Below are 14,786 nucleotides of genomic sequence, written 5' to 3'. Positions count from 1 at the left end.
TTATCTTTTTATGATGTTGTACAGGGACCACGTTAAAGCTTTGTGCTTATCATGGTCGGTGTAAGGAAATTTTAAATTGGCCACTCAATGAATACATATATATGGTGCATTTTTCTGTTGAAGACGAACAGAAACATTACTTAAAGAAAGAGTAGAGAAGCATAAAATTATACCATCCAAAATAAATATGCTTCGAAAAATGCCGGTCGTTCTAAGCGCATGCGTGAATATATGGGTGGGCATAGGTGTATACCTCTAGTAAATTCAATAACAACGAATAGATTTTTAGTCAAGTTATCTTTTTAAGCGTCTCAACTTTACATAATGTTTTCTTAAACAACAAATAGATCAACCTCATCCCCAGAGTTCCTGGCATTTGGAATAGGTGAACAAAAAGAGCAACGTTCGAAACGTTAAAAACGGCCCTGGAGAAGAGGTTGCGAATATATAATTTACATAACCAGTAATAAATAAATTTTCTCATATATATTTTTCTGTCTTGTACAACTTCATATCCAAACATTAATAAAAAACAGCGCTAAAACAAAAAAGTACAAAAGTGAAAACTGAAGGACGCAAAAGGTGGATACCAAGCTTTATATTTTTTTTAAAAAAGGTCTAAAATAGATTGTTAACCAATCTTCGTGGAATAGATATTATTTATTTAAAAAAAAACTTCCCTAAAGTATATTCACACAAGCCATTTTTAAAACCAGATCATGGTTAACAAACAAACAACTTAACTCTTAAGAACTGCAAAGAAGACAAATATGTGACTGGATATGTATGTTCTTTATCGTCTATGCTATGTAAACATGTGAATGAATCTCTAAACATGGCGGGTCACAGTCGGCATGTAAAGACCGATGCAAAGCCGGCATTTAAAAAGTTTTGTTGATAAAGAATGTTGATGAGACGCCCTCCTAATACTTTGTAATTTATTTGTTCTTTTATAACCTGCGATGAAGAGTATCTTAGGTTTAATCAGCATTAAAATTAAACTATTTGCTCTTACCCGTAGAGCAAAAACGTTGCGTCGTTAATTCATCTGAAATAAATTCATGCAAATGTTAACCACTCTGTGGATTTGTTATTTCCATTTTTAGATATCTCAACGTTGTTTTGTTTGACGGAATTACACATCAACTTATGCCCCGATCGTACGTGCGAAAATATGTTCGCGTCTAATTTTATTATAAGTGGCGTCGCTTTGTTTTCATCCAAACTAAAAATTGTGAATAGGTGAAGTTCTTGAGTTTATTTTGTCTTTTTAAGCGCTCCATTTTTCTTTTCATCTTGTTCTTCCACCATTTTTTACTATACTTCTTGAATTTCTTTGTTCTTATTGGCTGTTGTTTCAATAAACGTGGGAAATCGAAGCTGCGTTGCCTTAAGATGCCCCAGTCCGAAAGAGATTTTAAACTAGAATCTTTGCTTGTGTTAAAAAGGTCTTTGGAAATCTTCTTGTTACTTACAAAATATTTATTCTTGGTATTTAACTCCTTTTTCTTAAAGATGATTTTCTGGTCGTCAATTTTATCAAATTCCGCATTGGAAGCATTCGTAGTCCCGCGCCACAAAAAACACTCTATTTTAAGCGTACTTAGCGACAGCAATAGGAGAATTTTTGATAATATTCCAACCAACATGTTTCTAAACTGGATTTAATGAAGGTCTTGTTTTACTATTTTATTGTTTTGAAGTGCACTAAAAATAAAAGAATATTTTAAACAAAAATAACTACGCTGGAATCAGACAACTAGGCCGACAACAACAACAATAACAACAACAACAACAACAACAACAACAAAAACGCAGCATTAACAGAAATAGCAACAAGCGAACTTGCATTTGTTGCTATTGCGACGACCTGTCTCTCATAAAGTCATCGATATAAATGAATCATCTCTTATTTAAACGTGCACACGTGGTTTTGCTAGCAAAATTATTAAGAGAATGTCAATTTGCCTAATTATCCGTGGTCAAACTCAAGTGTTTGTTTCCGATTTTTAATTGCTCTCACAAATTAGAGATTAAACGAGCACTTAAACACAATTATATCCATTCAAGTGCACTCACCGCACCGCAAAAATGTTGTAATTTACTGCGTAACATATAACACACTCAATATATTTCTTTTTTCTAATATTTATAATTAATATATATATATATATATTGGTATCTTTACATTGCTCCATTACAAACAAAGCTTATTTTACATTATCAATTTTTAAGTTACAAAATCTTTTCAACAAATTATAGTTAGTCTGAGACAATGATAAATTTAACTCAGTTATCTTTGAAAATCCAATCTATCTAACTGTTCCAGTATTGTTCTAGTAAAAAAGAGAGTTTTTAAAATCTTACTGAACATAGCGTGTCCTATATTAAAACAAATATTTATTTCCAGTCAAAACCATCTGTCAAGACAATTTTTTCTTTCTCTCACTTGTTGTTTTCATATTCCTTCTAAAAAGAAGTTTCGAGTCCGTTGTTAACTGAACGGAATAATATTTACATCAGTAAATGAACTTTGATTAAAAACTTATTTTATAATGACCAGACTGGATTAAGTGTAAGCAATTCATTATTTACTTATTTATTTATTATTATTAGGCAATCAATGTGGTATTCTCGCATTCATTGTTTATTTTAATCTTTTTTGTGTCATTTACTCAAGTGTCATTACATCGCAAGAGGGTGACATTTTCACATTTCAAAGGGACACCGAAAATACTATTGATAAAGTAAATAAAAAATGAAATAGAATAATAAGGTAACAAGTTTGTTTTTCATAAGAAACATTGCGAATGAATTTTTAAGCTCCCAATATATTTCCAATTTTACCTAAAATGTAACAGGAAGAAAAGACAAAATTTTAAATTGTAATTATGTCAGTTACATCAGTATTCACTGTTGTTCACTATGCTGTCATATTGCTAACATTTTGAAATTCATACGCTAATTCCATTGCTAAATTAATCTTTATTCGACTAGACGCACGTGCCGCAAAATTAGTTTAACCTCTTACACAATGAGTAGCGAATTAGAACGTACACGCAATAAATGAATACGATATGATACAAGTGAATCGGAACGTGTTTCACGAATGTGTTATGTGATACGGAATATTTCTACTGTTTTATGTCATCCTATAAAATAATTATACGTAAATAAAAAAAAGGAAAAACAAAATGATAAAATGACAAAATATACCAACACTACATGGTTTATATGACCTGTGCAAATATTTCATTAAAACAACAACAATAATATTTTAAATCAACAAAAAGATAATAAACGCGCGACACGGTTTTAGTTTGTCGGTTTCTTGGAGAATTAACAAAACGGAAAGTTCGGTGCGTGTGTACACGAACGGTTTTATTTGTTATAAAACTTTGCAATAATTAGCTTATTTGATTCTGTCATCGTGTTAAAGGTCATATCGGTGATATCTCAAAGATAAAGCTCTTAACGGACAAATATAGAAATAATTTTGTTGATTTTATCTAGCGTCAAAATTAAAATGTATTATGGATAATTAAAAATTAGAATGAGTAAGCAAAACGAGGCATATCTGAAAATGAGGCTGCAAAGATTTAACCAAAGTTTTAACCTCATACAAAAAGGTTCAGATTTGGTTATTCTTTAGGATAGTCTTAACTTTTTATGCGTTTGCACAGTTCTTTAGGATTTCCTTATGTAAGCGAATAGTTATAAAACAACTGTCCACAATAAAACCTGTTAAGAAAAAAAAAAGATAGAAAACATTTTCACAAAACAAAAATGCTTCCTACATAACAGTGAAGCAAAAAAATATTTGCTACCAAAAAAAAAGAAGTTCACGTTTATTCGTCTAACGTTTCGCTCGTGGAATACAAACAAAGAAAAAACAATCAAAATTACAAAGAAACAAACAACTGACCGCCAGGATCGTACACTGTCTTGTGATAAAATTGCCATGTAAGTGATGTATTGATCAACATAAGAATTAAATTAATGCGATACGTATATAATATATGTATAAGAATGTCATAGCTAATAATACGTAAGCCATACGTCACCATGGCTAATAATACATATTGCTGTGAGTTTGATTATGTTTAATATAGGAATAAATATTTTCATTATTGGATGTCTTAATTTTCAAAGCTTCTCTTTTCCTTTCATGATTTTTACTACTATTACGAATAAAAGTATTTAAATGCGAATCATATCCGCTGCGCAGTAGGTATAAATCAATACTCATCTAACAATCCCTTTTTTTCATTTGATATGTAGACTTAAGGCTGTTTGACACCTTTTAAATAGGCTCTCCTAAACTTTGATCCCAGGTCCTGTAACGTTTCTTAATATCAAAAAATGCTGTCAGTCCTGAGTAAGAAGTTGTTCTACTTTGTGATCTAGCTAAAAGAGTGTCCAGATAAAAAAATTTTCTATTCAATTAATTCAAAATCTTATGCGTACTGATTCATTAAGTCACTTCTAAAAATCTTGGACAATATTGTACAAACTTTTCCCAACATGTCAATCTATAACCGTAGTGACAAGCAATTCTAGAAATCTGACGCCCCCAACCTCTCCTACCACCACGTTTTTTGTCTGTAGTGAAGGTGATGTTTAACGTGTTGACAATGTAGAAATCGTAAGTGCTAACAAAAATACTAGTTGTAACTACTATGAACATTTATACAAGTGACTTTCCTTTTACCTGCATTCCATATGTTGACCATGCTACACGTCAAGAAGGTCTGGTTGTAAAACACAAGAGGAAATCCTCTTGCATGCAATTCTCTTTGTTTAAATACGATGTTAGCGATCTTGCGAAATTTAGACTTTACCTACCACAGCTGTTGTTGTTTACTTTTGGTTGCAAGAACACAAATTTTTTTGTATGTTATTGTTTAACTAGCAAGAGTGCAATCTGAAGTATGTCTTTTCAACTCATGCGGAGTTTGTTTACCTTCTTGCGACAAGTATTTATTTTGTGAGACGATAGCTATAAATCATCTGTTTACTAACTAGCTGGAAATAGAATGTGTGTATGCAGATGTTTACTGCGTGTTCTCTGAAAATCTTAGCTCAGCCTAAAAGACAAATGCACCATCGTAAAAAATTTTCTTTTAAACGACTGATGTCTTTTAACTGCTTTTAAGTGGAAACAATAAACTTTGAAAAGTTTTTTCTAAAAAGGGTGTTGCTATGTAATCTCCCCTCTAGCAAAACAGTACGAAAAGTAATTGTATCAATGTTCTTTAAAAACCATTGTCTTCTCATTGTACTTCCATTTGTTTGCAAGTAAAGTAAAGTACAATGTTTTTGCCGTGCTCTGAAATTCGATCAGAAAGACTTTTAAAACTTTAAATATACAAAATGATACGGAGCAAAACCTTAAAAATCTTGTAATATAAATATATAAAAAAACCTTACCGTCTGGTTACTGGTATACAGTGCCTTGTAGTGACTCGTTGTCTTTGCAACCTGTTGAATAATTCAATTTCAATAAGTTCGAATGTCGAAAAATGCCATGTTTGGGTACTTTTTACATTCGCTCTTAGAATTAGAATTAGCATGGGTGAGACACAAATACAAGTTATTGTCTCGCTAAAGTCTACTTAAGAACTAAAAATATTTCGTGATCAACAACCTTCTCCATAAACGAAAAGCGAAGGTAATAAATCACTGCATATCGGATTATACGTTTTCCGCGCGATTTGTTAAGGACAGTGTTATAATAAATAAATAATGCAATACAGAGTGTTAAAACATAATTTTCTTCAGAAGCAGGGTGCAAGAAGGTATAATACATTTAAATGAAAGAAACGTCTAAAGTGAATGTTTTTTTTTCTCAAAAAATGTGAGTACTTAGAATGCATGAATGAAATAATCCTATTTCCTATCTGAATTATAACGTAAGTATTACCCAGACTTTTTGTCGCTATGAAGGATTTCAATCACAGTTGGGGGATGGCATAGAAAGATGTGTGCCGAATGCGAATATTAAATAAATATACGGATATATTTAATATAAAAATATAAAAAAAGTTAATAATCCAAATATCAATAAAATGTTTAAAAGTAACGGCTTGTTACACCTTTTTATCGCTCTAAATTTTTTAAACCATTTTAAGGAATTCTTAGGCTCTTTGCTTGTAAGAATTCTGTAACCATTAGCTGTACTAGGGCTAAGAGTTAATTACAAAATATGGCTTTTATTTCACGAACAAAATCTTTTTGTAACCTGCATTGTTAAAACATAAGATGCTGGACATGTCAACGTTACCCTGACTTCAGATTAGCTGCAGTATAATTTTGAGCAATTTACAATTTGTATTAACGTTATTTATGTCGTTTATAGATAACAGAATTTTTATGAAGTTTGTTTCCCAGAATTAGTGACCTTACAGTGAACAAAATAAAGAAGCTAGATCTACTAACCAGTTTAATGACATTCAAGAACATCAGAGATTAGAACCGCCTTACAAACACCAATTGCCATCAAACTTAACATGTTTATCATCTTGTCAACATACGAAGTATTTCTATACACATTCTACACTTACAACAGATACCTTTTAATTTCGTAATCCTGTTACTACTTGGAGATAAAGCACAACAGTGATGGTGAATGTTTAGGACAACATAATGACCTTTGTCATTTTTAAATATGAGATGATGCAAATTCACTTTTAATTGATAACGTCGTCTAGTACCAATTAAATTTGTTTCCTGCAGATTTGCAATCAAGATTTCCAGATTAAATGTGGATGTTTTACATAGGTAGGAAACGTTGACAGGGTGGTCAACAAAGTCTTATTTAGATACATTTTTAACAGAAAGCTAGCAACTTGTATTATTTTTCAGGTCTTATTGCAAACTTTCTTTCGTGACAAGTCATTTGCTGTGTATTGGAGCAGATTTGGGGTAAAAAATGAGGTAAATATTTTTCCATTTTTACCAGTTGAAAATGATTACAAAAGTTTAGGTCTTCAATCTGATTTTTTTTTGTTTTTAAAATACGTTGTTTCTATTTAATGATTCGATGTAAAGTTTTTGGCACGATTTAAATATTCGGCCAAGAGAGTAGCTCTTAAAAAATTTTATCGATAGCAATATCTTGGGAGAAAATAATACACATAACTTGCATCATATCTTTTCCATTTTCTCTCTCACGAAATACGTTTCACTTTGTCTAGAAAAAGATGGTGGGTGTATGCACACGTAATTCGCCAATGTACTCATCGCCATTCCCGTCCCCAGAGCTCTTTAAAATTAAAAACTCAAAAGTTTATTTCAAAGAGTTCTGTAGTCGAGCATGACCATGAAATGTACACTAGCCCAAATTTTTAAGTTGTTGAAAATGCTTGCCGACTTTCAATATAAATAGTAATGTTTCATTAGTAAGATCTAAATAAAGAATTTACTGAAGTAAATTCTTCAACTTATGAACAATTATTATCCTGCTTAAACTTATCGTCAATAACTACTGCTATTAGTTTTAAATACCGCCATTATGACTCGTAGCCACGGTAACATGCATTTTTGTGTTATTTTATTGTTCATTGTCTTATTAACTTATTTTTTCGACTTCTTGCACACATAATGAAGGCCGGAGAAGCGGGATGGATTATTGTTGTGTGAAATACAGCAGAAAAATATTCACACAATTAAAATTAATGTTGATGTGGCTTTTGACATAACAGGCTAATCTGGTTGATCAAGTAGCTATTTTTGATGCAAAACGTAATCCATTCTGTTTAAATATCATTGATTAACAGCTTGTTCCTTCCACAGATATAGCTTTACAATTGTTTAGCTATAGCTTGTATGCGACAAGCTATAGCAATAGTTAATATGTAGAAACTTTAGGTGTTTTGCAGCAAATATTGCAAATGTCTAGGCTGGCGATCAAATTTGGGACAAATTCGTTATATAGGTATAGTTGGGGAATAAAAGGAGGATTAAATACTTGTAGTTGTGTTAAGATACAACGCGAATTTTCATCACGAAAATTCGTCACAATAGATGAAAACAAACAAAGGAATCAATATTTATTCAGTTATCTTTTTGTAGAATTATTTGTGGTATTTTAATGTAAAGATTGTTGACAGAATAATTTATTGCAACGCAAACAACTAACACAAACAAATATTTAAAATAAACAAAACAATGTAAGCAAATAACGTAATCCGTTAACAAATTCAATTGTGATGAAATGTGTCTGACGTCAGCATTTAATGCGTTGGCAGCAAATTTTCGCAAAAAATATTTCCAATAGAAAACAGCCTGAAGAATTTTTACGTCATATCCACATGTCAAAACCAAGGTAAAAAATATCGAGAGAATTTAATTGCTCAAAATAATTCATGGGAAATAGTATTGGAAATGAGTGTTTTGATCTTTTAGCGTGTCTGTAAACTCGCCGATGTGGAATAATTTTAATCAACTAAAATTTTAAGTTGGATTTTCTGTAAAACGCATTATATATGTATATACCAAACACGATTCCAATCCAGAATTTTGGAAGAGAGTTCTTTTGCCGAGAGTGTAAATAAACTTTGCATTTCGGCACTTTCCAAGATCGAATTTAAAATAAGCTTCACAGTAGAACCTTTAGCAAGCAGTTTTACGTTTATTAAGTAGTTTTCCACCTAATTGACGTGTGTTTAACGCTTTTAAAATCATACTTAAAATTTTAGGATAGTCAAATTGTTAGCATCACGCCTTACCAGTCGATTTAGAAGACCTAAGATTCTAATCGAAAAACTGCAAACGCATTTCTCTCAATTCACCGTCTTAGCCATTAGGCTATGTCTTAAGTGATCCTGATTTTTTTTTAAATTTGTCTTTGAGCTACCCTGCTAAGAAGTTGCAAATAATTCCTGCTATTGAAAATAGTTATCCAGAGATACAGTGAACAAATGTATTAAGTAAATTTTATTATCAAAAAAAAAAATTAAAAAAAATAGAAAAAATAATAAAAATAAAATAAATATTATATTTATATGCTTCCTGAATAAATATTCTTACCGGTTAGAGAAAGTGCATACCATCATTATAAGCGTACGGCTGCAAATCAATTAAGTATGATAATCAAAATCTTAATTGTTCGCAATCAACTTACAGAATGGCACGCGTCATTCTGATTATTAGATCAAGCATTTTAGAACGCTCTTGATGAGATTCGTTCACAAGTGGTACTGTACCACACTTGTGAACAAATATTAGAAATATGCACCAATGCCTAATTTGCATGATATTTATATATAAAACGTGATGCCCCCAAACAAGAAAAGTATAGAAAAATTTTTTTTTAGGTGCATTTTTAAGCGTAATATGTTTTCTAAGGCTTTTTTTTGTTGTTCAAGTTTTTCAAGTAATTATTCTGATAAGAATTTATATCTTTTGTATCTAAAACATTGTTATATGCATCAAAAATATGATTGAGCAATCATAAAGAACAAAACAATGAAAATCTAATTAGACAGAGATTGAGCCGTCAAATTAGAAAAAGGTCACGACCTCAAGTAAAGTTTTGGTGAACTGTTAACAAATTTTTGCTCGCATATATTTTCGTGACCCTATGTCTAAGGAATAATATCTTGTTCAAAACTCCAGATTTGAAGATGTAATTTAAACTTTTGTGGCGAAGACAACTTAAATTAAAAAGAGTGATTTGATATGATTACATTGTAGTGGTCTGTTAATTGTGGTCTGGTACGTTTTATTAAAATTACCAAATATGATAACGTGGTAGAAAATGGGATTAGCTAGATGTTTGTTTTCAAATTTATTACATTCATGCAGAATGATGACAAGACCGCAAAATGACGATTAAAAGAACATACAGTGTCACTGTCAATAATCTTATTTGGGAATTTATTTTGACAGTTAAAATATATTGATCACATAAATGAACGACAACAATTTGTACAACTATTGGTGTCAGCTGTACATAGCTAATACGTGATTGGGGGAGAAATGGGCATGGAAAACAGGAGGTATATAATGTTGAAGGGAAAAAAACATGTTAATATATGCTTTCATGAAGAAAAAGATTTGATTGTTCGGTTTAGTTGTTTTTTAAGGTGTTTAGAATGTTTTTAATATATTCTATTATAGATAAAATATTTCAAAATAAAAAGGGTTTATGCCATCTAATACCTCTTTCAAAATTAAACAGAATTTATTGGAAATGATAACTTTGATATTGTCGTTAAAGTAATTTTTATCTTGAGAGCTTGATACGTATTTTTATATAAGAAAATACATTATAAGAATATCCTTTATAAATATGTTCAAAATGAAAGTAGGCAAAATTTGCTCTTCTTAGAATTTACTTATTAACTCATATAAACTTTTATCCTATCATTAATATATGACGTTTCTCAGATTTGAATTATTTTCCCCTACAAAATGTGGTCGTCAAAATCTGGTTAAACAGAGCACACCAGTTGCACAAATGCACACCGTTTTATAAATAATAAGAAAAACATTAAATTGGTTATTTATGTTAAAAATATTACCTTTTTTATATTTCACAAGTTCCTATTCTCTTGAGGGGAATTAGAAATATAGCACATTTAAGTGTTTTCATGATGGCAGACTCTGAAAGTGTTATTTTGTACTGTAGAAAGACTAATTTAAAAAAGAATTACTTTGCCCATTTTATGTCCAACTTAAATGTACCCAATTCTCCCTGGTTGACCTGCTCGCTGCATTTTGTGCTCAAACGTTTTAGTCAATGGCAATTCTAAGGAGCACCGATTTGGTTATCACAATTATTGAATAATAAAATCCCTTTTAGCTAATCTCGTTCCTAAAGACGTAGTGACGATTGACATGAGTTGGCTTCTACAATCTACAACAGACTCCAAGAAAGAAGATTGACCCTGAGTATTACTGATACTAGATTGTTAGAAGAAAAAAAAAAATTGTTGAAATGAAAGAAAATAAAGAAATTCCATAGGATTAAAATACATAAATGTGAAATTTTTTACAACTAATGTCATAATCTAGGTCCTGGTAACAAAGTTGTTATAGTTATTCTACCTGATAAGAATCAAGATAGATCTGTAATTTATCGTCATTAGCAGTGATTACGTCACATGGGAGAGTTGGAGGGCATCAAATAATGTATTTATGATTTAATGATGTAGGTTTGATTGATGGTAAGATAAGGTATATAAAGTTGCAAGAATATGATGTCATAAAGAGAAACAAATGATCTGACGTATATACACGCCTTTAATTTTATCTCTCACATATTTTACACCTTTCTTGTTTTGTCATCTTCAATTGATTAGTTGCTCGTTTTTGTTCTTCATTATTGCTTTTAAGTTAAATTTCCACTCAAAAACGAAATGGGAAGGATCGGAACGGATCGAAACAGACAATTGTGATTACATTTTCATTTCAAATTCAAATTTAAAGTTAAAATCGTTTCAGCTTTTTTTTGGACTGGAATGAAAAAGATTTTAAAAACAAATGAAAAATTAGCGGATAGCCAATCAAATTGAAGTATTTCTCTTGTTCTCTACCGTTCCGTTTTGTCGTTGAGAGAAAATTCAGCTTTAGCAACTTTACAGCTGACACAAGCATACAAAACAATAATCAACAATTTAGAAATTCACGAAATTAGAATGGAATATTTTACCTGCCGCAATAAATTGCTTAGGTTCTTATTGTTAATTAAGGATTGACAAACCCGTGCAATTGAAGCTATTTTAAGTTTGTCTCCGAGATGTAATTAAAAAGTAGCAAATCTAATTACCGATATTAATAAATATGTAAATTACATCATTAGGCATTATTAAGAGGTCGCTTTCATATTAATTGGACCGCATATTATCTAAGGTATTCTAGCGTTTTGCTAACGATCTTTGTATGTATGCTGTTCCGCCAATCAGTTTTTCACATGACGAAATGACCCAAATAAAAACGTTACCCTTGCGCATTGGAATGGCTTTGTACGTTCAGAAGTAACTACATTTTTCATTTTAAACTTCGCGCAGCAAAAAAAAACATTATTTCGCGCGTACTAATTTTCGCGCAATAGCAATATAAACGCATTTCGCGCTAATAAATTTTTAGTCAAGGTTAAGCTCCCTCCACTATTTCCAAAAAAATTATTTGTAAAATTCAGGTTTTTTTGACAACATAAAGATGCATTTTTTTATTTTGTTTGAAACTAACTGTGAAAGCATTTGGATATAATAATGAATGCGCGGAAGAAAAGTTTGTAGGAAAGAAGACTGTGGAAGAAATCTTTACGAATTGCCTTGTATTCGCAAACTTAAATTTGCATTTTTTAAACAATGACGGCATTCGCGTTTCTTTATTTTGCATTTTACTTTCACTCTCAAGTAAATTAAGTATAATTCAAATATATTTAATTCCAAATTTTTTTCCCCGCAAACTTAAAGCAGATAAAAGTTTAATAAAGGAAATGAAATTTAGGGCAAAGTAGACAAAAGATAGATAAAAGTATGTTAAGTTAGTGCAAAGTAGACAAAAGAAAAGAAAAATGTTTGATGCAACTGCAGAACTAAAGAGCATTCTGTTGGCAACAAATGTTTTTTTTTTGTTAGCATACTGCAATTAGAAGACCATTACCAATCTATGGTATGTTTTGTCTTTATTCAAAATAATTTAATAGTACATGAAAGTAGTCATGAAATAATTAAATAGTATTGGCATTATTTTTAGACTGTCATTTATTCTTTGTATCTTATTAGGTTACACGACTATCAAAAATTGGGGGCGACAACACCAAAGAAACAACAAATAATGTTATGAAAAAGTAAGTGTGAAAAAAAATAATGCATATACTTTAAATTTCAAAAGGTTTTGCCAGAAAGTTTCAACTAATAATTTTTCTCCCTCCTTTATATTGAATTGACCTTACGGTATTAATGGCAGTGGGAGCTACCGGAAATGTCTATTCGAGAAACTAAATTCTAAACTTTTTAAAGTCGTTAACCACATTAATTCTTAATGAAAATGAAAAAAATACCCATCTTTTGTATTATCATTGATTTTAAGAAATTGTATTTTTATTTTCTCTTACGCAACAGCCTTATGAGTTACGGACTGATGTCTCTACTGAACATGTGAGGAAAGGGATTGAAAAAGAAGAAAAGCTTAATGAATACGCGTGTTGGAGATTTGATACTTGGTACGTACAACATTGGTCAATTTTTTCCCTATTTACAGTTTGTCTTATTACTTATTATTTTTTTTTCGTATCAGCGAGTGTAATGTCCAGCAGGAACGGTGTTATCACCGCCGAAATAGAAAATCAAATGACAGCCATATTAAAGCATGCCCCAGACCGGGATGGCAGCAGAGGAAGAACTGCTCAGGAAGATATCATGAACTCATCACATCAAACTGATTTAATTATCATTTAGGAAATTTTTTGTAGATTTTTTTATTGTTTTTTAACATTTTGTGTAAATTAAAAAGTGTTTTAATCAGGGATGCATCGAGGTTCAACCTTCTTTATCGAAAATCTCATAAGCAGATAAGCACGACGTCATTGTCATCATTCTCGCTTTCCTGCTAGCATGGATTGGACAGGGCATGCTAAAACCTTAAATCCATGAGTCAATGTATAACAATATATTTATAATAATTGCAAGTTGATTTGTATCATGCAAGCACGTGATGTCATTTTGGAAACTACAAAATCGAGAAAGTATTGCACGTCACACGCCACAACTCTTTTTTTATGCATTTTTTTCAAAAGTTTCTAAAGATTTTTTACTTATATCGTTCTTTATTTAGTGAGTTTTAAAATTCCTTACATTGATTCCACAATATTTTTCAATGTAGTCTTAACTGTAATAATGTAACAATTTACTGTATATATGTATGTAATATTTATGTGTATATTTTTGTAAAGTTTTATGAAGATTGATATTTATCGAGGCTTTTTGTCATTTATTCGTTGAGAGTGCCTATAAACACCGTATAGATTCCGTACAAGGTTTTTTGACGTTGTTGCAACGTCATGTTCCCGTCTCGCGTTGTTGTAAAGGGTTACTTTGAGGGTATTATGACGTTGTAGCAACGCCATCTGCATGCTGTGAACAGTTACTTTGAGGGTATTACGACGTTGTTCGAACGTCTTCGCGATGTTGCAAACAGGGTGCGAAATTAACGTTGTAAAAACTTCACAAAACAACGCGATTCCCATTTTCAATTTGGATGCAACGTTAGTGCGAGGTCGCTGGGCGACGTTGATATAACGCTGTTACAACGTTGCTGTGTTCACTTGGAAGTGACACTAAAACTGTGTATTATTAAGGACCAACTATATAAAGTACAGCTATATAAACCACTAAAAATTATAATCACATGTAATTAGCCCAAAACAGTCAGCTAGCTTACTCCACAGATACATCAACTAGATCAATTTTTGACAGTTGGCTGTGATGCAGCACTAACGGGGCGCAGTTTAGTGTACATGCAGTGCTAGTCTGATGTGAAAGGCCTGGGTGGAACAAAATGCTTCAGATTAATTTTTATCCCTCTGATAGAACAATGTGACTCTGTACAATTTCACGATGTTTATCCTTTGTGCAGCGAATAAATATCTCCTCCGTAGTCTAAAAATAACATTTCGTAACTGATTTTATGTAAAAAACAATTTGCTGCCACCTTTAAAGATATTTTCCAAGTTGTTTTTCAGAGAAAAAGAGAAAATGGATAAATTTTCATTGTTCATCAATTTTCAGGTTTATTATTTTTCTTTTAAAATTGTTCTTATAGAGAAATGAAGT

General features: G+C 31.2%; 2 long non-coding RNA genes across 3 annotated transcripts; one reads left to right on the top strand and one right to left on the bottom strand.

The window, feature by feature from the left end:
- Positions 1-278: 278 nt before the first annotated feature.
- Positions 279-5,319, bottom strand: LOC130629074 (uncharacterized). The gene is made up of 2 exons (XR_008981901.1): positions 3,926-5,319; positions 279-3,152 (listed from the first exon to the last, which is right to left on the bottom strand). It is a non-coding gene; the product is annotated as an uncharacterized LOC130629074 (long non-coding RNA).
- Positions 2,438-14,218, top strand: LOC130629073 (uncharacterized). 2 transcript variants are annotated; one of them, XR_008981900.1, is made up of 5 exons: positions 2,485-2,575; positions 6,865-6,936; positions 12,738-12,802; positions 13,077-13,177; positions 13,252-14,171. It is a non-coding gene; the product is annotated as an uncharacterized LOC130629073 (long non-coding RNA). The 2 variants fall into 2 exon arrangements; XR_008981899.1 differs by having other exon boundaries at positions 2,438-2,575; positions 6,865-12,802; positions 13,252-14,218.
- Positions 14,219-14,786: the final 568 nt, after the last annotated feature.

The sequence above is a fragment of the Hydractinia symbiolongicarpus genome, chromosome 15 (assembly GCF_029227915.1).
Source record: "Hydractinia symbiolongicarpus strain clone_291-10 chromosome 15, HSymV2.1, whole genome shotgun sequence".
Classification (NCBI taxonomy): domain Eukaryota; kingdom Metazoa; phylum Cnidaria; class Hydrozoa; order Anthoathecata; family Hydractiniidae; genus Hydractinia; species Hydractinia symbiolongicarpus.
The sequence above is the reverse complement of the archived record's forward strand: the minus strand, read 5'-3'. Positions and strand labels throughout refer to the sequence as shown.